The sequence below is a fragment of the Peromyscus californicus genome, unplaced genomic scaffold, assembly GCF_007827085.1.
Source record: "Peromyscus californicus insignis strain IS unplaced genomic scaffold, ASM782708v3 Scaffold_17__1_contigs__length_78620276, whole genome shotgun sequence".
NCBI lineage: Eukaryota > Metazoa > Chordata > Mammalia > Rodentia > Cricetidae > Peromyscus > Peromyscus californicus.
Genome location: NW_026294469.1, coordinates 58,437,970 through 58,462,514, shown reverse-complemented (window position 1 = coordinate 58,462,514; position 24,545 = coordinate 58,437,970). Strand labels below are relative to the sequence as shown.

At 42.5% G+C, this 24,545-nt stretch overlaps 1 long non-coding RNA gene across 1 annotated transcript; it reads left to right on the top strand.

Annotated features, from left to right (window-relative positions):
* The first annotated feature begins 7,220 nt into the window (after window positions 1-7,220).
* Window positions 7,221-20,748, top strand: LOC128112489 (uncharacterized). The gene is made up of 4 exons (XR_008218996.1): window positions 7,221-7,507; window positions 9,811-9,907; window positions 13,008-13,161; window positions 18,202-20,748. It is a non-coding gene; the product is annotated as an uncharacterized LOC128112489 (long non-coding RNA).
* Window positions 20,749-24,545: the final 3,797 nt, after the last annotated feature.

The window sequence follows — 24,545 nt, the reverse complement described above, 5'->3', positions numbered from 1 at the left end:
AGGAAATGAATTAAAATCCATTTGTGAAGTGTTCCTTTGAGTCTTGTACAGAAACGAGATGTTCTAATTGCATGTTGGGGCAGATGCAATCAGGGTGTGGTTGTGTAGGAACATTTCTTTGGTTAAACTGAGGGGAACCAAGCAATCCCTTCCTTCAAGATCTGCCACTTTCTACAAGCAGATTTTCTTGGGTAGAAAAGAAAAATGTTGCAAGTCACCAAAATGGAAAGGAAGTAGAGAGATGGGCGAGGAATTTTCAGGGGAACATAAAGCAGATGAGCTTACAAAGCCCAACCATTGTCCTGTTAAAATGTAACCCACAAAATATGGCCACATCACAGTCCTACAGCCATCTGCTCTGCCATAATTCTAGATTCCCACAAACAGACTTCAGAATTGAATCTGCTGTTAGTGGGTTTAGATCTTCTAGGTGTGATCAGAAAATTTGCCGGTTAACCCAAGCCCTCCTCCTATCTCCAGAAGCAGCCTGTTTCCTCCCCTCCAAAGGAAGGTGAAGTAGGTTATAGTCTCTCATATTGCTCAGAGGACCCAATCGAGAGTTTAAAAATAGCCTGACCCTCAACCCTCTCTTTCCATCTCTGCTTCTCTTCAATGCCCAGGCCTTATGACCACTTACATCTTTTCTTTTCCCTAACTATTGCGAACTTTCACAACTGGATTCCTGTCCTCCACTATAGGTCCTTCCAATCCCTGCTCCATGGCAGAATGATCTTTGTTGAATGAGACTCGGCCTGTGTTTCCGTGCTTATGACTTCCCAGTGGTTTTACATCACACCGTGCAAACTATCCCAGCTCTCTAATACTTGCATTTTATATGCTAACTAGCTATTGCAGTTTAACAAACTGCACTAAATCTCAGTCTAATTCTAGTCATTCGGTTCTGCCTTCCTATGGTATCATCGCCGCCTTGCCTGGGGTATTTTACTCTTACTGGGCTAATACGGCTGGGCTAATTCATGTATCAGCTTCTGCTTCCTGTATCATGGTGTCTTGTGGACAGACCTGGCTCTCAAGCCAGCCTGAGGCTTTGGTTGCTTGCTTGCTTCCTCTCTTTCTTCTTTAAGTTTCCAGGCAAGCAGGCCAAGGCAATGACACCCATCAGGCTTAGTAGTCACAATATTTAGGTTCCCCAGTGGATTCAGAAGCCTACATAATTACATTCATTTTAAAATTTGAAGAAATTTCAATATAATAATAATTCTATAATGAATCCACTAGTATATTTGTCTATTCTATTAATGATTATAAAATACTGCTTGAGTATTTTTTGATGAAGGATGTAGCCTTGAACATAAAAATACATTTGGCAACAAGACTTTTTGTGTTCCCTTGTAGAGTGCTAATTAATCATACTAGGAACCCATAGAACTGGTTTTGGTTCTCAGTTATTTTTCTTAAGTAAGCCATTAAACTTTGTGAAACTCACTGTTGTACTTAAAGGAGCCAGGTTTCACTCTCTGGAAAGGCCACCAAGGCCTGGGAGAGCCTTCCATTTAAGCTCTATACTCCTTAGTTGACTTTACCTCATCTTTCTTGGCTGTCCCTTCATCCACAAGACACAGTCTTAAAGAAGGTCTCATCCTTGGTTGATTATTGCCACAATCGATTATTATGTCAAGTAACAATATGCCAATTGGTTATTTTCCTTTTTTAAGGGACAGAGGGAGACTGTCCTATGAAGATTTGGACTGCTCTCCAGGATAAGCTGTTATCCACATAAAAGTCTTTTTCAGAGTCTCTTTATATGCAAGTCCAATTTACACAATCTGTTCCATAACCTCAGGAAACTCAGAGGTGACACAAGAATGAAAATCACTAAAGAAGATGCAAAACTATCCTCTATCTATGAAGAGAATTAATTTCCACCCAGAAATATCGAGTTCCTTTACCTGACTCACCACTGCTGTCCCCATAAAAAGTGGTATGACTGGCAGCCTCACAGGTTCACATATTTCTTTGTTTTTCAAAGAGGCTATGAAATTATGTTAGACCACTGCACACTAATTGTGTCTTATGAAACTCAGAATTAACTTTGTGATTTTTAAATTATTTTGACAGCATTCTCTAATTTTTAATAGGTAGCTCATTTCCTGTTTCTACATGGCTCTTAATGACTGTGAAAACCTAGGTGACCTTTTCTTTTGGGTGCCCAAACCACAAATGACAGAACCTGCAGGCCTATAATGGTCATGAAAGCTTCCTAAATGTTTTCCCAGATTCTGTGGTTCCTTCCCTTGCTGAACTGGGAGAGAAACCTCCATGGCATTTTCATCCTTCTGGAATGTAGACTCAATCTGCTTATACAAAGGTCTGCATACCCACAGTCCAGCCTTCCTGGACTTCACAACAACATGTTTTTTGATGCACTCCAGTTCTGGGGATTTCATTGATTGTATCATGTGGTCCTTGGATGAAAGGAAACACCTCTTCTTCCCCCTACACGCTCTCAGTTTTCATGCCTAAAATTTCATAAGCTTCAGCAAGTTACTTGTTCATCCTCATCAGGCATCAAACACTTCCACATGAGCAAGGGCCACATCCTCAATGAGCAGAATACATGCTTCCTTCAGTTACTTTTACTCTTTTTTTTTTTTTTTTTTTTTTTTTTTTTTTTTTTTTTTTTTGGTTTTTCAAGACAGCGTTTCTCTGTAATTTTGGTGCCTGTCAGATCTTGCTCTGTAGACTAGGCTGGCCTCAAACTCACAGAGATCTGCCAGGCTCTGCCTCGCGAGTGCTGGGATTAAAGGCTACTTTTACTCCTTTTAAGGAAAATGTATTTAGTTCACCTGTTGGGATACAGGCAGTGCTTCTCACAGGATGGCCTATGGAGCAACAGCATGGTCATCACCTTGATACCTACTGGGAACACCAGTTTAGGGGCCCTACTCCAAATTTCCAAACTGGAAACTCTTGATGTGGGACCTAGCAATCCATTTCAGCAACTTCTCCAGGCAATGAGAGGTTGAGAATCACTGAACAAAGGCTTTGTTTTGGATACAACAACAGAATTAAGCTAATAGACTATTTTCTTACTCATTCCGAGGATCACTTTTAAAAAAAAAAAAAATCTGTGCTTCTTAATGGTTTCTCTTACATAGATAGCCCTGTTTCTCACTGCACAGATAGTACTGAGAAAGACCTCTCCTAAGACATTTGAGACAGTCACTTGTGGTTTCCATTAGAATGTCTGTCCTTGAAATTCCTTTTATCTAATCAGTCAGAAGATGCTTCAAAAAACCAAGAGTTGGTGCATAGGTATAGCTCTATATCCAATACTGTGCACTAGAAACACAGGCAGATCCTAGTTTAGGACCACGCCATTCACAACAGCCAAGCTTTGGATCTACCTAAGCACTCATCAACAGATGAATGAGTAAAACAATGTGGCATAGATGCATCATAGAGCATTATTCAGCCATAATAAAGAAGAATGAAATCATGTCATTGGCATGGGCATTTGGATATCAATGGATAGAACTGGAGACCATGGTGTTGAGTGAAATAAAGTAGACTAGACTCAGACAAGTATTTTGCATGGTTTTTGTCATATATGGAATCTAGGGGTAAATATGATATGAGGGAACTACTGGAAAGGAAAAGGAAGATCAGAGTTGGAGGGTGATGGAGGGTAGCAAGGAGGGGGAATATGACCAGGGTACGTGATATGCATGTGTGAAAATATTACAACTTCAATGTAGGTTAATAATGCAAACATGTTAAAAATAAATTCATTGTATGTGTCACGCTTAGACTAATCACTGCTTTCTCTGTCTTTGAACCCTATCCTGTCCTGACATTAAACGATGAAGGCTGAGATTGCTAGCAAGCCCCACCCCCAGGACCACCTAAATTTCAGTGACATTCCCTAAAGGCCTAAAACATGGTGTCATCTGGATCAGACATGATGTCCAGACAAGCCCTCAAATCTCCATGATTCAAAGCTGCAAAGAATTTTTTCCACCCCCACTACATGGCCAATGTAAACTGGGAGCAAGAAAGCTCTGTTCAGAATGCAGATACTCACTATGGAAGTGGTCTGCTGCTGACTCAAGTCTTGCTTTGGGGTGTGGCCAAGGGACCTGTGACAAGGCACCAACCAGTTCTACCAGCTTTTGTTTAGAAGTGACACACTTCTGTGTCATCGACCATACAACTAGTGTAGGGCTCCTGACTTATATGGGGCCCTGAACTTTAACTCCCAGGAGAAATGACTATTATTAATCAGTTCTGGAACCTTATTCCATCATCTAAGAAGCCAGACCACCAACATGGAATTTTTGACTTCATAGATAGATAATGAGAAATGTGGGGCACGGTATGTGTGTTTGTAAGAGACAAGGGAAAGGGAGAAGGTGGGAGTGAGAGAGAGCGCGAGGTTTAGTGCACCTTAGAACCTTCTCTTGGGGAAGCTGCTTTCCATTCACTTTCAAGCACACCAGGATACTTCTTAGAAGAAGGATGCTAATGCTGATAGAATACACCTCCTGTGCCACAGCATTTGCTTTCTCAATCTTCACATCAACCTAATGCAATAAAGAAAGGAACTAACTTTGTACAAAGAAAACAAAGGCTCAAGTGATTTAGTAATTCTCTTCTGCAGTGACAGTGGACTGCCTTCAGTGGGGCACTCATTCATGGACGTAAGGACACCTGGATTGTGAACCTTACTGATCTCCCTGATTCTGCTACAGAGCCAGCCTCTAGCCATGGTTGGGGACCAATTTTAATCTACTGTCATTTTTTCATCAAAGTGAAGCTCTTTCCTTACTATAATAGTTTTAGAATTTCAAACAGACAGCAATTCTTCAAAGAAAAGTAGGGGAAATGTCATTATCGCATTCACCCAATTCACACGGGACATGTTAAAAAATTCTCTCTGTGGACACCTGGAACCAAAGATAGTATGAAACTGTATGTATGTATGATATTTTCTTTCATCGTATATTCCCCCATATACCCTAGACAGTGTTTAATTTATAAACTAAGGATAGTAAGAGTTATAATAATGGCTAGTATCAAAATAGAGCATTCATAACTGTGTTGTGTAATAAAAGTTGACTGTGGGTAAGTGAACCATGGAAAGAAAAAAAAAAACAAAGAGACGAGGGCCCACAGGATTCTTATGAAAAAATCTAGACAGGGAGCTAGGGAGATGCTCAGAGGTTAAGAGCACTTGTTGCTTTTGCACAGGACCCAGGTTGGATTCCCAGTACTCATATAGCAGCTCACAACTGCCTATAATCCCAGTTCCAGGAGATTTGAGGTACTCGTCTGGATTCCACAGGCAATGTACACATGTGATACACATACATCTATATAGGCAAAACACACATAAACATAAAATAAAAATAAATCCTTTAAAGATCATGGAGAGAAATCCATTTAAACCCAATATCTCCTTGGATTAATGAAAAATTAATTCAACTGACCCAACAAATGCCATTATCTCAGTAAAGAGTACTTGTGAGCTCTACATGCAAGAAGCTCGTTGCTAATATTAGCAGTTAACAAAAGTAAACTTCTTTGAGTATAATTCAGTTTCTCAATGGGCTAGAGCAGTGGTCCTCAGCCTTCTGAGTGCTGCGACCCTTTAATACAGTTCTCAGGTTGTGGTGACCCCCAGCCATGAAAATATTTTCATTGCTATTTTATAAGTGTAATTTTGCTACTGATATGAATTGTAATGTAAATGTTTTGGAGATTGAGGTTTGACAAAAGGGTTGTGCCCTACAGGTTGAGAACCATTGGGCCAGGTAGATGCCCAGTGGTTAACATCACATTTAGCTCTTATACAGAATCTGAGTTCGGTTCTCAGCACCCACACCTGGTCACCCACAACCATCTGTAACTCCAGCTCTAGGGGATCCCATGACTTCCTCTGACCTCCACAAGAACCACCACCCCTCTACACACATACACACTGATGAAAGGAAATCTTTTTTTTTTTTTTTTTTTTTTTTTTTTTTTTTGGTTTTTTGAAACAGGGTTTCTCTGTGTAGCTTTGCGCCTTTTCCTGGAACTCACTTGGTAGCCCAGACTGGCCTCGAACTCACAGAGATCCGCCTGGCTCTGCCTCCCAAGTGCTGGGATTAAAGGCGTGCGCCACCACCGCCCGGCTAGAAATCTTTTAAAAAATTCTAAACTATGAGATGCAAAGCGCCAATAAAGCATATTACAAAATGTCATTAGTGAAAATTTAAAATGCCGAGTAGTAAAGGAAGCTGGAATCTAGAAAGCACCTTGCAAAGTGGGTAACAAGCAAATATTCGGTCAACACTTACTTCAAGAATGCTGACTTCACTGAGAAACAGCACCAAAGCCTTGACACAAACATATCATGAAACTGTGTCAATTCGTCAATTTGATGCTAAACTCAGCAGCTCCCTCAGCAGGGCACTGGCTGATTCAAACACCTCCTAAGAATTCTCTGAACTAATGGGCAGGAACTCTGCCCAGGGCCAACCCCAAAGCAGCCCAGAATACAAACAACAAATGTCCAAAAAGGACATTAGCTCTAAAAGAGTGATTCAGACACAGGTCCTTCTAAGTGGGGATATGGCTCAAGAACAATTAAATATTATTCAATTGTCCTATCACCCCCATGTTGTCGCCATTGTGAAATGTAATTTCTCAGACATCACTTGGCTCTTATTATGACATCTGTTAGAGGCACACTTGGGAAAGCAGAGCTCTTGCTGAGGATTACTTACACAGAAATGTGGCCTGGTAGCATCAGAAATGACCACTTGTTTTTCTTCCAATTCCCAGGAGAGACTTGGGTTAAAATAAGATGACTTTGGGGAAAAAAAAAAAAAAAAAAAACTCTTGTGTAAATTGTGGAGGGAGCATAAATTCATCTCTAGGCCCACTTGTCTATAATATATTCACTCTGTGCACATTCTATAGCAATGATAAATCCAGCCTGACTCTAATTACTATGGTATCTATCTGTGCTCTCAAAAACATGCATGCATAAATCCTAAACACCCAGCAAACCACCAAACAGAAACAGCTGAAGGCACATGCGATGTTGGGGAGTGCCCTGAACTTGCTGATGGTCCTATCTTTAGCTTGTTAAAAGCCACCCACTCATCCTATAATTTTCCCTTTACTGTGCTTTTAGCTCCCTCTTCTTCCCAATGATGCTACGAAACAAGTTCATATATCACATACAGTACATTTCTCCATGTTTTCCAGATGGCATTTGATAAAATGGAAACAAAAGAAAGACATAACAAAGAAAAATCGATGCTTTCCTACTTTCATTATTGAAAGAGCTTTTCCTTTGGTAAAGAATAAGATGAACCCGTACAGAGGTAGTGAAAACGTCAAGAGATGTGCTTCGCTTTGAAAGATGCTTTTTGGAGTCACAGGTTGGGCCATTTTTTGTCTTCAGCCAAGCTATGCAAACTAAAGAGGAAGAGTTCTTTATCTGGGGTGTAAATGATTCTGAGCCTATGCTCCATGGAAGTCAACAATGGTTTAGGTGAGTGGTTTAGACATAACTTGACTTATCTCAGTCCCACCCTGACCATCAAACTCAAAGGGAAAAAATCTACAGTGACAATTCCATTATTTAAAGTCAGGATTTATAGACTCTAAGACCACTAAGATAAACTTACCTAGTTCATATATATCTGAAAACTATCGGAATAGGTCAGTTGAGAGGTGAAAACTTTGTGTTAGACTAGGACCTTCCTTAAACAACCAGCAAGCAGACAAACCTGAGATACTATTTTTCTTTCAAGAAACTGTGATGTAAATATATTTCATCAATCATTTGTGAAGCAAACAGACACACAAAATATGATAGTCTTCGATCAACCAAGCAAGATTATGTTTTCAGCCAGGAAAGAGAGCGAACTAGTGGTTGGTGCCATTGTCCCTGTAGGTCAATCTTCACTGACCCCAAGAACTGCCCCCCACTGCATGCTACCTCTTAGTAATCCCATCTCCTCCCCAAACTGCCTCCCTGTGAACCAAGCTTTCAATCACAACAAACCCTTGAGGGATATTCAAAGCACACCCAAAGCAGAACATCATTGGCTAAGGGACTCTCAGAAAGGACGTAATGACTGAGAGTCTTCGCCCAAATCATTTTATTAGACACCATTGGTGGGAGCTGCACTTGGATTTGGCCCATGACTGTAGGCTCAGTTTCTCCTATGGAGACCCCCATGACAGCAATGCCTGGAATCTCATTGATCTGAGGCACACAGGAGCTGTATGTTTTGTGTAAACTGCTATAACACATGAAGTCATGGTTTCACAATCTGAAGAGAAAAAAAGTGGGTTAATTTCTGTCTAATAGAGTTGGAGACCAAAGGAGATAAAAAGCACAGGGCAGGAAGTAGCTGGCACGTGACTGGTGTGTAAGAATGAATAGTTGACCAAAGATTATTTCTTTTTTATAGTTTTTTTCAGGTTCTAAAGAAAAGTGTTCACAATCATGGGTCCTCTTACAGTCAGACGGCACGAGATGTAAGATCTCTCAACAGAGTGCTACTCTTTCCCTGACCCACGTGTTTGCTTCCATCCGTGAGCCTCATATCGGGAATGTAGAAGCCACTAGTCTAAATGCTGAGCCAACATCTTTTTTCTTTCTTTTTTATGAATAACCTCCAACATTCATAAATTCAAGGAGCATTGCCCACTGACAGAAACTTTATCTACAGTTTCTTGTAAGGGAGCCAGTAATTATTGATTGTCCAAGTCCTAGGGGGTAAATCCTTGTCATTGCAACACCTTGTTTTACAAAAAGTCACATCCCTTTGTTTTGGTTTGTGACTATGATAGCACAGCAGAAACCATTTAGTGAGAAACTAATTCTGAATTTTGCTAACCCCACACAGAATACAAGGCACAGGGAAAACATGTAAGCACATACGAATGGAGAGAGAATGTTGGCAGAATTAAATCCAGCTAGGTTTGGAAGAAGGACATAGGCTGTAGGCTGGGTGATTGTTGATGAAGTCAAATCAATTCCCTTATTACTACGTTGTTGGGAGGAAAAGATAAAATGTATTTGAAAGCACTTTTTGAAAGCTCTATAAAATGTACCAGTTCATTAGTTTATTGTACTGTACTGGGGGTCAGAAGACCTGAGTGCCTCGGTTAGATTCACCTTTTCTTGGCTGCATAACCTTGGGGAACGCACTTTTGTTTCACAGTCCTCAAATTTCCTACAGAGAACAATCAAAAGTTTGAACCAATCTGTCCCATAAAGCTGTAAGATTTGAGCCTAGACACTCATGCCATTGGCTGACACTCCACGGCTCTTTCCAACAGGCATGCAGCCATTAGTTCCTTGTGCTCCTGGACCCCTGGGTGACTTAGAACCACAGCTTCAGTTTGTCCCCTCAGCACTGTCCCCAGGAAGGTCCAAATTTGCACATCCTACAGAATCATGAGGAGCACACATACCCAGAGAAAGACAGATGGCAACCAAGTTGCTAACCTTTAAAAAGATCTTAGTCTGGCTACCCCAGCAGTCTAGTGGCAGGAATCTGTGCCCAGAGGAGCGGAGACAGGTGAAAATGTCCCGGGCTGCCAGCTCAGATGTTGAAGATTCAGCAAGCTTTGCACCCCCTGCCTGGAAAAGAACAGCAATGCTCTTCCTTAGCAACTGCCCCAGCTCCCTAGGGTCTGTGTGAAACAAGAGCCTGGGAAAAATCCAGGTTTTCTCTTGTTTCAGCTCCACTGAGGGCATAGCAGCTTTGCTGAACATTTTAGAAAGAAAGGAATCCCAAGTAAGAATTTAGAATAAACGTATTTTCTTTTTTTCAGCAGAGCCTTATCTGTTGGTGAGCTTGCATGGAGTCAACAAGGACACATGACTATTAAGAGGCTAGAAATTGAGTATCCAGTGGAGTTCATCCTTGACAAGGTGAAAATCTTAGGAATCTGTCTATCTCCACTGAGAAGCCATGGAAAGCAAAAAAAAAAAAAAAAAAAAATCAAGGAAAGATTTGATTTTTTTTTTCTTGTAAGCGCACGTTATAACTAGAGAGACTAGGTTTGTGTTATGGGGAAAGAGCTGTTGCTCTCCTAATGGAAGTACCTGTGGCAGTGTGAGTTGTCTTAGTTGACACAGTCTTTGTAGATGCAATCAAGTTAAGAAGAGATCATTAAGAAAGTCCTTGACCTACAGATGACTCCAATTCTTGCAAGAAAGAACCATTGGCAGACACAAACACTCAGGAAAATGCCAGGTGAAGACATAGACACACAGTCACCAAGGGGAAGGAAGACACAGGTGCAGGGGAAGGAAGACACAGGTGCAGGGGAAGAAGACACAGGTGCAGGGGAAGAAGACACAGGTGCAGGGGAAGAAGACACAGGTGCAGGGGAAGAAGACACAGGTGCAGGGGAAGGAAGACACAGGTGCAGGGGAAGAAGACACAGGTGCAGGGGAAGGAAGACACAGGTGCAGGGGAAGGAAGACACAGGTGCAGGGGAAGAAGACACAGGTGCAGGGGAGGACACAGGTGCAGGGGAAGGAAGACACAGGTGCAGGGGAAGGAAGACACAGGTGCAGGGGAAAACACAGGTGCAGGGGAAGGAAGACACAGGTGCAGGGGAAGACACAGGTGCAGGGGAAGGAAGACACAGGTGCAGGGGAGGGAAGACACAGGTACAGGGGAGGATACAGGTGCAGGGGAAGGAAGACACAGGTGCAGGGGAAGGAAGACACAGGTGCAGGGGAGGGAAGACACAGGTACAGGGGAGGACACAGGCGCAGGGGAAGAAGACACAGGTGCAGGGGAGGGAAGACACAGGTGCAGGGGAAGGAAGACACAGGTGCAGGGGAGGGAAGACACAGGTGCAGGGGAAGAAGACACAGGTGCAGGGGAAGAAGACACAGGTGCAGGGGAAGGAAGACACAGGTGCAGGGGAAGAAGACACAGGCGCAGGGGAAGAAGACACAGGTGCAGGGGAAGGAAGACACAGGTGCAGGGGAGGGAAGACACAGGTGCAGGGGAAGAAGACACAGGCGCAGGGGAAGAAGACACAGGTGCAGGGGAAGGAAGACACAGGTGCAGGGGAAGGAAAACACAGGTGCAGGGGAAGGAAGACACAGGTGCAGGGGAAGGAAGACACGGGTGCAGGGGAGGAAGACACAGGTGCAGGGAAGGAAGACACAGGTGCAGGGGAAGACGCAGGTGCAGGGGAAGACACAGGTGCAGGGGAAGGAAGACACAGGCGCAGGGAAAGACGCAGGTGCAGGTGCGTGATTCTGTCTGAATCTAGGGGGTGTCTCAGCTGCTGAAAGCCAGAGTCAAGGAAAGCTCCTTTCCTAAAGGACTCAACACAACAGACCTGCAAATATTGCGAACATGATTTCAGACTTCCAGCCTCCAGAACTGCAAAGCAATGTTTGGTCATTTTTATGCATCTAGTTTGGGTTACTTCATTATGTCAAGCCTAAAACATTATCATAATTTCTTTTTTTATTTACCCTCTAATAAGTATGTGTCTTCCAATCTTGTGGGACTCAATAGCTTCGTCAGTAAGATGGAAATAATGATAGACTCTGCCTTAGAGAGTTGTCATGGAAAATAAAATGTTTCATTTACATATTTTATAAATAAGTCTTTTAAAATAGTGTTACTACTGTGACAGCTTATATAGGTGTTTTAGTGATGATGGTGATAATGAGTCTATAACATATCCTTTTAAAGGCCCCTAATAATGAGAGGGACTCACAAGCTCCCATCCATAAGGAGATATTGTCAGTTGATGGCTTTGCGGGGAGGGGATAGTTAGGTTTTGTTGTTGGTGGTGGTGGTTTTTTGTTTGTTTGTTTGTTTGTTTGTTTTTTGGGGATTGGCCCCAGGTAGGTTAATCAAGCTTCAGTACAAATTGGGCTCAGTGGATTATGGAAGGGGGAAAAGAAAAGAAACAGAGAAAAGGATACAAAGTTGGGAAGGGATGGACCTGGGAACAATCGGTGGGAGGAATGGGAAGTAAGCAGGATCAAAATACATTGTATAAAATTCTCAAAGCATTAGTTAAAATATCATATTAAAATGAAAAATTAAATCATACATCCTTACTTTTTAAACCAAGAAGGCAACAGGACCTGATGGTTATTGTTTTAAAACAAAAACCAGGTCTGATTTTAAAATAGTAGTAAGTGGGGGTGTAAGTGCAAAGATATTTTAAAAGCCCAAGGTGTCAACAAAAATAGATCAAAATGGTCTACAATCAAATCCATGATTTCAAAAGATATAGGTATGCCAGGAAAGTCTGTCCCTCTAGTGACGACCTACATGTTATCACTCCTGAATTCACATCTTTCTAATCATACATAGAAAACACAGAGGCCGAGTGGAGGGGACATCTTTGTTCTTTGCCCATGCACACATTCCATACAGATGCCAGCTGCTCACCCCGTGCGGCCAGTGTCCCTGGCATACTTGGGAAATGCATGGGTGAAGCAGATTTGGATATGGGTGTCAGCAAGAACCGGAAATAGTGTCCTGTAAGCATAATTGCATCTTTCCTGGGCATTTAAAGCATTGCTTTAAATCTGCCAAGGTCCTTCCTGACAGTGTCAATAAGGGAAACCCCTAGCCACATTTACATTCACTGCTGAGTTTATATGGGTGCTTTGCAAAGAAGAAAAGAGCTTAGCTTTAAAAAAAAGAAAAAAAAAGGCGGGGAGGGGAGGGGATGTAGCAAGAAATACTGTCAGCTGCACAGCAAGGGGAGTGGTTAAACAGCTGTCTTTCCTAAACTCATCTCTCTATTGGGAGAGGTCTCAGGGTAAAGCATAGTGCCATCGCATTGACAGTTCATGGCTGGCACTCAAGACAAGGTCAAGCACTAATGGTCCTTGGCAATATTTACCTGTTTACTTATTGCAGCACTGTAAGCAGGAGCTGCCAAGCTATGTCTCCCACTCTATTTTCTTTCTTTCTTTTTTCTTTTCCTTTTTTTTTTTTTTTTTTTTTTTTTTTTTTTTTTTTTTTTTTTGAGTTCAGGTCTCTTCAAATGGCTCAGACTGACTGGCAATCCTTTGGTCTTCACTTCTTGAATGTTGGGATACTAGGCCTCTGCCAATGTGCTACAGTAGACTTTTAGTAGTTACCAGGGGATCTAGAAGTATCCTGATGGACTTTTGACTAAGGACGCCAGGTAAGAAATCATAAGACCTTTCAAGCTCAACGAAGAAATTATGACCAGTCAGTCCCAGTTTGTTGATTATGCCTGAACATAAACAGTAGATGATATGATACACAGCCTTTATGTTCTAAAAAGAAAAACAAATATATCCTAAGCACATATATACTGTATCATCATGATAAACCTTTCACAACAGCATCTTGTGTAATTCTCTCAAAATGTCATGAAGTATTATTATACCCACTTTATTCTTCAAAATATAAAGCAATGTAGTGCATTAAAAGTCATCAACTTGGATCAGTCAGTTTTATATCATATAAGAAATTATATGATTAGTCAACTTTTAAGAGAAAGGATTTATTATCTCATAGTTCTGGAGACTCCTGTCCAAGACTCCAGAACTATGCACTCATTCATGTTTTGGGTATGACAGGAGTGGCAGGGGACCAATTCCAGTCATCACCTCACTAGCCAGGAAATGGAAAGGGATACTGAGAGATTGGGAACCCATAATCCTTTTCAAAGACACACTGCAAATGACCTAAGAACTGTCCAGCAGGGCCCACCTCCTGTGGGTTCCAGTACTTCCCAATAGCACTACTCGATGGGTCAAACATTGACCTCTGGGGGACAGTTGTACAACCACAACGCAGTCTGAGGTACACTGACCAGCAAACTCAGGCTCCACTTCTTGGTCTTCAAGCTGGAAAGGCTTTGATCTTCCATATCAACTTCAAGCTTGAAAACCCTTGATCTTCCATAATAACTCAGCCTGTTCAGTAACCAAGGCTTTGTTTTTAAGAGAGAAATTATAAACTAAGAGCCCAAGTCAAGATGCATTTGAAAGATGTGAACAATCTGGGTTTGGAAGAAGGATAAGGCAGCAGATCCATCACTTGCCTTCCACATCAGCAGCAGGAAGAAAACTAGAGTATTCCTTTGAAATATCTGCGATCCTCATATCAATCACAGAGTGATTCAGAAGGCTGACATGTGTCAGTATCTTTGTCTACATACACTGTTACTGTCTAATCCAAAAGAGTATGCCTCAAAGACTTTCCAAAAAAGACAGTACCCACGTCAAGGTTATGACAAAGGCTGGCACAATTTATGCAGGGAGTCATGTGTGATGTGCTTACTAAGCCAGCCCTGAGGGTCAATGTTGAGTTATTTTATTCATGAAAGCATTTACTTAATCATTCATTCCTTCAACCACTCGCATACTGTTGACTTAAATACTTTAGATATTCATCATTTGCCATTATTTTCTTTGGGAATATCTCAAAATCCACTGCTTTTCTTCAAAGCCCTATTATCACGTTGATCAACGCATGTTGTCAGCGATCCTTAGTACGACTCTGAGATGATCTGTCAAAAGGGGGAACCAGGCTCACAGAGGTGATGCCTTGCAAAGGATTATATTAGAGGAAGGCTAAGTTTCCTGTCTTTTTCTGATCAATTCCTCTTAAGGTTCATTTAAATGTCCTAGGTGGGGCTGGAGAGATAGCTATGTCAGTGACAGCACTGGCTCGACAGCATGAGGATCTCAGTTCGAATCCCTAGGACGTCCATAAAAACCTGAGCATGGCTGTCAGCAACTTTAATCCCACCATTGTGGGGCTGAGACAGACAGAGGTCCACAGCCCACTGGCCAACCAGGTCAGCTTAGCCAAAAATAGCAAGTTTCCAGTTCTATGAGAGAACCTGTCTCAAGTCAAGAATGTAAAGAATGACAGAGGAAGCATAAGACATTCTTCTACTCTGGCTTCTGCATGCACATACCTGTACAGTCACAGTCACACACACACACAAACACACACACACACACACACACACACACACATGCAAAATAAGCAAACACATTCCCTAGAGTGATGTCACTCAAATTATAAAAACTTCCTAATTGGCCAACTTAATAAAGCAGTTTTTCACACTTAAGAAAGGAATTAGAAGGTATCAAGGCAGATTTCTTAAGGCTTATTCTTACTTATTTATGGTGATACTTTATTTGTATTAAAATGTTATTTGTATGTTAATAAATAAAGTTCCCCGGGGGTCAGAGCTATTAGCAAGCCATAGGAAAGCAGGGCAGTGGTGACGTACTCTTGTAATCCCAGCACTTGGTAGGCAGAGCTGGGTAAGTCTCTGTGTGTTCAGGGATACAGCCATTATTGGATACACATGCCTTTAATCTCAATACCAATCATGGAAAACCTGGAGGCCTATACAGACAGGCCGTGAGGAGGCGGTCATGTGGTTGGGTTTACAACCAATGAGAAGGCAGGACAGGAACTCTATATAAAGACTTTAACACAGGGGTAGCTCTGGTTCGGAGAGGTAGGACCACTGCAGGAGGAAGGGTAAGGTTTTAGCTCTTAGCTCTGACCTCTTGGCTTTCTTCTCTGCATTGGTTCTGTGTTTCTTATTTAATAAGAAGGTTGGATACATCTACACATATTATTGGTTTAATCACAAAGACAGCAGGAAATTGTTACTTCTCTGTAACTGGGGCTAGCCGCTGAGTGAAGTGTGACATCTTCAGCACTGAAGTGCACAGGCACAGAACGGAAGAGGGGCAGCTGCTGCCCAAAGGATTCTGCTTACCCTCCAACCTTATGTAATCATTAATAGATTCCTATACAGCACAAGGCAGGAATTGCTCCTATTTTTAGAAGAGCTTATTAAAGGAGTGTTTGCTTAATCTTCCTTTCGATACAGAAATAAAGGCAACCATGCACTTCTTAGATCTGGTGAGACAAAGGTATGCTTATAACCTCCTCCATCCTAGAAGGATGTTATAGATTATTTCATTTACTCATTCAGCCAACAAAAATTTTATGAGTCCTTCAGACACAGTAGGGACTCTTTACACTTGATTGAAATGGGACAGATAACACTCTCCTATAATGTATATTTTACTGATGGCAAAACAATGACTACAAACAGACTAAGTCCACAAAACATATAAACAACACACATGACTCTGGAGACAGTAGTAATACTACAGAGAAACATAACGAGAAGGAAGGGTGGATTGAGGTGGGAAGGTAAGGAGGGAGGGAGGGAGGGGTAGTGGGTATGATGTTTTAAATGAGATATTCCCCATTAGTCTTAGGCATTTGAAAACTTGTTCCCCTGTTGGTTGTTTGAGAAGGATTAGGAAGTGTGGCCTTGTTGGAGGAGGTGTGTCACAGGGGACGGGCTTAGGGTTTTAAAAGCCTCCAGCCATACCCGGCGTGCTCTCTCAGTCTCTAATGTATGAATCAAGATGTGACCTCTCGGCTCTTCCGGCTGCCATGTCTTTGTTCTGACATCATGGACTCTAACCTTCTGAAACAATAAGCCCAATGAATATGTTTCCTTGGTCCTGGTGATTTGTCATAGCAAAAGAGCAGCTAAAACAGTGGAGTTCAGTTGACAGAGACATAGCATTCTAGGAAAGCTTCATAGGAACGGTATTTGTTCTAATGTCTAATGGCATTGGGGTTGGGAACAGGAAAATACTGTACAGGGAGGAGGAATTGGAGAAAGACCAGACAAAAATCTTAAGAGGGGAGCATGCCTGATGTGGTTCAAGGCCAGAAAGGTGAGTGTGACTACAAGGAGAGAAGAGTCATACCATGGGATTGTCTAGGCTGATAGGCAGGCAAAGACTGTTGAAACCACAGGTCACCAATATCTGAATTTTGATAACTAGTAGTAAATAGAATAACGGTCCCCAAAGATGTCCCCATCTCAATTCCCAGAATCTAGAAAATACGTTATATGACAAACGAAACGTTATAGGTATAGTGACGTATTGTCTGAAGACCAAGAGCACATCCAACCTTCAGCCCTTGGGATGTGTATAGCCGAGAATAGCTACATATGCAGCCCAACACAAAGTCATTAATGAATTTAAACCATGATAATACTTAAAGAACTCAACTGCAGTTATGAGCATGAACTTTATAGACAACAATGTTGTATCACGATGTCAAAAGCTTGGCTATGCCTGGACACTATTATCTGGATTGTCCAGCTGCACTGAGTGTCATGACAAGCATCCTGAAGAGAGGGAAGAGACAGAGGAGTTGGAGGAGGAGACTCGCTGACCCAAGCAGAGGTCAGTTTAACTCAGTCACTGCCCTTGAAAACAGGAGAAGCTATCACAAGCCAGAAGTTCAAGATGACCCAAAAGCTGGAATAGAAGTAACAGATACTCTCCAAGAGCTTCTAGAAGAAACACAATTATGCCAGAATTTTTTATTTTATTTTATTTTTTATTTTTTTATTTTTTTTTGGTTTTTCGAGACAGGGTTTCTCTGTAGCTTTGCGCCTTTCCTGGAACTCGCTTTGGAGACCAGGCTGGCCTCGAACTCACAGAGATCCGCCTAGCTCTGCCTCCCGAGTGCTGGGATTAAAGGCGTGCGCCACCACCGCCCGGCTCGGAATTTTTTATTTTAAGCCCACAAGATCCATTTGGAATTTCTGAACTTCAGAAGTATATGACGTGTGTGTGTCTCTGTGCGTGAGTGCGTGTGTGTGTGTGTGTGTGTGTGTGTGTGTGTGTGTGTGTGTGTGTATCTGTGTCTGTGTATGTTGTATATGCGTGGCATGCATGCAGGTGTATTCCTGCATATTCTCGTGAATATAGGCACACGTGTGTGTGTGCAGAATCATAAGCAGGTTATTAGAAGTTGATGCCCGTTTTTTTTTTTTTCTTTGCCCATTCTCTACATTATCCACTGAGGCTGGGTCTCACACTTGAACTCAGAGCTTACCAATTTGGCAAGTCTGACTAGCCAGCTTGCACAGGGGAGCCTGTCTCTGTCTTCTGAGCACTGCAGTTACAGGTGGGACTCAAAGACCGTGCAGCATTTATAATTGGTGTTTTGCCGCAGAGAGAGACAAAAGCTGCTGCCCTGCATGGATTCTCTTCTTTACTCAGCCTGGGATTCCACCTTATGAAATGGTCCATCTCCGACCAGGAGATGGGTCTTGCCAACTCACTTAACCCTGTCTGGAAACACCCTCATAAACATGCCCAGAGATCTCTTTTTTTTTTTCTAGATGATTCTCAATCTCATCAAATTAACAATCAAAATCAACCACACATCCCCAAAGAAGAGAATTCTGGACCCAGAAAACAGAACTGGCATGTGATCTTTTCACAAGCAGAAAGGGTGAGCCACAGCTTCTATCTCTTCCTTCCATTACAAATTGATGTATTATTTAAGGATGAGGGCCTGGAACTCTTGTCAATCTTTGAGTGCTGGTAATCTATCCAACAAACATGGTATCTTTTAAAATTCACACACACACATACCAAAAAAAAAAAAAAAAAGCTTTCTTGTTCAGAAGGGATTGCTTTGTTATAACTGCTTTTAAAATAACTGTTGTTCTGATAGAGTTGAAGAGCCTGGGTGGTCAGGGACCTTGGAAGTATATTTTCTTGTCTTGGCTACATTTTTTTCCTAGCCCATGGAATAGCGGTTTATTTAATCTGCTTGCAGTTGACACATGTCTCCATCCACTTCCCAGAGAAATCCGAGCTAACTAAAATAAGTCCTGTGTAAATAAATGTCTCCAATCTAACCCCTACAGTAATATCGCCTCTTAGATTTTCCTTGAAGATCTGTCAGCAGATCTGCAACTCTGGAACCCACCCCAATCGGAGCTGTTGCTCAAGTGCAGCCTGGTATAAACTCTGAAAGATGGGCCATCCTCAGGCACGCTCTTCCTCCACCACACAAAGAGCTCCTCCCCATCAGTCAAGTCAGCAACTGTGGAGCTTGGGTCCCGTGCCAGATTCTTGGCTACAAATGAAAGGATAGAAGTAATCCTGTCCCTTTAGCAGCTCATGTGCTGACTGGGAAAGCAGAGTTATGAAAAGACTGCAACCATTGGAAGCGTGTCCAACCAATCATGCTGTGGGATGTTCTGTATGGCAAATGTGTTGCTAATTAGTCAATAAATAAAACACTGATTGGCCATTGGCTAGGCAGGAAGTGTAGGTGGGACAAGGAGGAGAATAAAGCTGGGAAGTGGAAGGCTGAGTCAGAGAGACACTGCCAGCCACCACGATGAAAAATAGCATGTGAAGATGCTGGTAAGCCACGAGCCACGTGGCAAGGTATAGATTAATGGAGATGGATTAATTTAAGCTGTAAGAACAATTAGCAAGAAGCCTGCCACGGCCATACAGTTTGTAGCCAATATAAGTGTCTGTGTTTACTTGGTCGGGTCTGAGCAGCTGTGGGACTGGCAGGTGAGAGAGATTTATCCTGACTGTGGGCCAGGCAGGAAAACTTAAGCTACAAATGGCGTCCAATGTGGTGGCAAGAGTTTCCATCTAAAAACTGAGAAAAAAGATTCTAAAACAGAGCTAAAAACAGTTCCTAATTGTCTCTCTCAAATGAGCAGCAGCTGCCGGTTTGAGCTACGTGTGGGTTTCTGGTGTGCGTGCTTGACCTGCAGTATGGCAGTAATGAGGCCTCTGCACGTGGCACATTAAGCTGCGTGGTGGATTTAGCCTTTCCAGGTACAAAACAAAAAAAAGAGGTTTCTGGACTACAAGCTGCTTGGATAAAAGCATAGACCCATGATAGCTCCCAGAGCTGGTGGTAAAGTACCACCGCCATGTTGGGAAGCTGAGGTGGGCGGAGTCTGCAGCCACAGCTGCTGCAGTTTAAGGCAATAGATTCACAATAAGACAGATTCAGATGTAATAGTTTACAATGTGTGTAAAATATACGTAGGCATAAAAGAGACAAAAAAGGTGATATATAGAGTTATAGAAACAAATACATAGTTTTAAAAAATAAAGTCTTTAAAGAGACAGTAAAGGTAATATAAAAAATAAGCCACGTAAAGATGAATATTACACAGAGAATCTGGATTGTGTTGTCTTTGGGATTTTTAACTGCAGAAAAACATTTGATTGTAAAAGCTGTTGAGTTATGCCAAAATGTATATTTTAAAGATACCTTGACTTCAAAATTTGGATATAAGGATATGTTGCTTTGGAAAAGAGTCTCTTTTGTTTCCACAGAAAGCCAGAGGCTATGGATTTGTTCAAGATTAAGATACATCAGGTTTGACCAGCCAAGACCCCCTGAAAGGTTTCCAATGACACGATGGCCCAGATGATCCAACATCCAGAATGGTTTGAAGGCAACTGGCTCAGACGATACAGCCTCATGGACTATTCCATAATCCTAAAATTTTCTTTGTTTCCCCATAAGATACAGCGCCCCCCTCCAGCAGGAAGTAGTAAGAGAAGCTATGCCCAAATTCCCAAATTATATGTTATTTTACTTTGTTAAGGTTAAAACCTTCCTTTTTGGAAAAAAAAAAGGGGGGGGGAAGTGCTGTGGGATGTTCTGTATGGCAAATGTGTTGCTAATTAGTCAATAAATAAAACACTGATTGGCCATTGGCTAGGCAGGAAGTGTAGGCGGGACAAGGAGGAGAATAAAGCTGGGAAGTGGAAGGCTGAGTCAGAGAGACACTACCAGCCACCACGATGAGAAACAGCATGTGAAGATGCCGGTAAGCCACGAGCCATGTGGCAAGGTATAGATTAATGGAGATGGATTAATTTAAGCTGTAAGAACAGTTAGCAAAAAGCCTGCCATGGCCATACAGTTTGCAGCCAATATAAGTGTCTGTGTTTACTTGGTCGGGTCTGAGCGGCTGTGGGATTGGCAGGTGAGAGAGATTTATCCTGACTGTGGGCCAGGCGGGAAAACTTAAGCTACACAATCACTCTTTGGAAGAGGGAAAAGAATTGGAGAGGGATCAGTGTTGCATGGGGGAACATCAGAGGTTGGGAAGGAGGAAGATCAGGTGACTTGCTTCTTGTCCTATGTGGTAGACCATAGAGTTCTTCCAAACAGCCCAATCTGGAATGTCCAGAAATGTTAGTTGCTGAGGTAGCTGTCCCACGTAATGCTGCCCATGAGAGGGCAGGTCTGAAATACACTGGTGGTCTCTGCATGCCTCTACTGAAGGGTTTTTAACAGTGTCACTTCACAAACATCCCCACAGGTCACATAACAAACCCAATCACAAGGAATGAGTTCTGGCTTTCTTACACACCCCTGGTGCTAACAGTTTCATTCCTAATTGTTTACTTAAAATCCTGACCAAAGACCAAATGATCACAGTACCTAACAGCATGTTAGCAAAGGGTCCTCCACCCCAGCACTGTGCAATCCACATGCCTTCCTTTCTCAAGATATGGCTCATGTTCCTGAGGGTGCAACAGTAGCATGCTTCCCATACTTTCAAGGTAATCAACACTGAGTCGGTGCAGAGTTTGTGTTCAGACCTCACAAGCAAGCCATCAATTCCCTAAGAGTTAGCTCTCTGTCTCCTCACCTCCTTCCACTTCTCACTCACTCCGTCATCCCACCATTATGGGGATGTGGATGAGATGGAGACGAGAATTCTGACATACCTGATGAATCATGTTCACATGACACCCCTCTGGTTGGGCTCCCCCTGCTTCAGCTATCCAGCAAGTTATGAAGTCACATTTCAGGGGAGTGCCCGCTGTCTTCCAATACCTCGTTTCCTGATGCCATCAAAACCTCACACCTGTGCAGGAGGTTGACGTTAAGAGCAGCCTCACGGACCACAGGCTGACCTTCTGGGTTTTTTTCATTGATTTTGAAGTTGCAAGACTAAATCATAACATACTTCCCTCCAAATGGTTTATTCCCCAGGATTATGTGAAAACACTCAACAGAAAACAACAATTTTATCTGCTTTTAATTTTAAAGGAAACAAAGCATGTGAGTTGAGGTTCTGGCTCTTCCACAGTCATGATGGCATGGTCCTAGAACAACAGGTTTGCTTTATGTAAATCACTGCTCTGCACAAAGCCTGGAAAACATGAATGTGTGAAAAATCCATAGAATCAAGGGCCACACTGTTCAAAATGCTGTATTCTAGTATATAGTTTAATCTTTTTCTTCAGCATTCATTGATCTTTATGAACTGGGTGCTGGGAATTCAAGGATGCTGCTCCTCTTTGTGGGAGGTGCAACAAAGATAACAGCTGCTTCTTAGCAGAGGGGAGGTGGAAAGCCCTCCCAAACCTCACTCAGTGAGAGGTGTTCCAGATGGGGAAACCAAGACTCAAGTGTGGCAAGGAGCTCTTGTTTCTCCTATCAAATACCACTCCTGGGTTTTCCGTCTTATAGACTGATGATGTCTTAGTGTCTTTTCCTGGAGCTGTGATAAAATCTTCTGAGAAAATCAACTGAAAGGAGAAATGGTTTGCCCTAGCTCACAGTTAGATGATACACTCCATCTCACAGCAGGGAAGTTCTGGCAGCAGTCACTTGAGGTGGCTGGTCACATTGCATACACAGGGAAGTGGAGAAAATGAATGTCTGTGCTCAGCTCACTTTCCTCATTTTATACAGCCTGGGATCCAAGAACAGAAAATGATGCCGCCTGCAGTGGAAAGGCCTTTTTACCTTAACTAACCCAAGCAAGATAATTTACTACACACATGCCCAGAGGCTGGTCTCTGAGGTGAGTCTAGATCTCATCAAGATGACCATTGAGATTAACCATCACAGCTTACCAGGAAGCAACTGTTGACGCCAAAGATGCAGAGGGAGAAAGTGGCAGAGCATGGACTAGAATGTATCCACCTAATGCTGCCACTGACTTCCGTGTGCATGCACAGGTTCTCGGTCAGTATTTCTCCCCTAAAAATGCTGACTTGGTAGGTCCGCATGGAGGCTCTTCTTGTTGTGTGTTATCTTTAGGCAACTCGCAGAAACTTTGGAACAGATGAGTTCTAATCTTCTCACTGCAAGAATATTTCAAAATAAGACAAATCAAAGATGGGCTAGGCTGATCAGCTATGAATACAGAGGAGTTAGCTTCCAAAGATGAAAGCCCTTGCCAGACTGAGTGTCTGTGCTGGCCATTCCCTTCCTGTCTCCTGTTGATCTCACCAGCCCCCTGTGGTGTCCTGAGTAAAACCATTCATTCACATTTACATGTATGGAGGATTCCTAAAAGGCCTAAGAACTTCCAGCTGCCAGTAGACCACAGCCTATTAAAATAATTTACAACACTGAAATCTGAGGTATGTAAATAAGCATATGGAAAGAACGAGCATTTGTACAGGTTCAAGATGCCGAGTCCAAAATCCAAAGTACTCAAAACTCTGAGACTCTCAGAGTCTCAGTGATGCTGCCTGTGAAAACTCCACAGCTGACTCAGGAGGTGTGTCACAGTCAAAGTGTGGGTGCACGAAATACAGAACACAAGGTTATCTTCAGGCCATGTGCAAAATGGACATAAGAAGCATAAATAATCTTTCTAGATTTGAGTTCTGTTCCTAAGGTATTACATTATACATATGCAAACATTCCAAAACCAGACACATTTCCAGCTCCAAACATAGAGAATACTCAGCATACACACACACACACACACACACACACACACACTCATACACACACACACATACACACACATACATACACACACACATACACACATGCACACACACAGACACACAAGCACACAGACACACACATGTACAGACACACATGCACATACACACACACACACACACACACACACACACACACACACACTTGGTGGGGGATAACCAAGGTAACCACCAGAGTTTTAGAATTTTACTTGACATACTAAATAGATTTGTTGGGATATGCTGTCATAGTTGTTGAACCAAGAAAAGCAAAAATTGTGTTCCTATTTGACCCTTTGTTATTTTGTGGGGAGTGTGAAGGGTGTGTGTACATGTACAGAGTGCATACATACATGGGAGTATGTAGATGTACTCACCCGTGTACTTAAGTGGAGAAGCTAAAGGAAGACAGCAGACATGGCCTAGAAACATGACCTCTCGCTGAACCAAAAGCTCACCATCTCCACTAGGTTGGCTGGCCAGTGAGAATCTGCTTGTCTCTGTTCCCCAATGATGAGATTACAGGCCCAAGTAGCCATGCCCAGCTTTTTACGTGGGTGCTGAAGCTACTGACCCGGGTCCTCATTTTCATCCAACAACACTCCTACCCAGCAAGCCATGTCCCCATCCCCACACGTTCTTTGGATAGGCAAATGATTGGAACAGGAAGGAAGCCTTCAGCCTGTCACCTCCCCGTACTAAAATCAGAAATGTCAGCACTGGCACAAATCTGTGGACACATCCTTCCAACTCACTCACTGGTTCGAGTTTCATCCACGTAGACATCATCGATGGAGGGTTTGGTTGTGTCCTCCAGTGCCACGACTCTCTCCATGACAAGGTTAGAGACACAGACATGCACAGGCGGGTAGTGTTTGAAGTCATGGTGGCACAGCTGATGAGTAGCTGCAATACTTTTGGTTTGTTTTGCCTTCTCTTCTATTTATTTGAG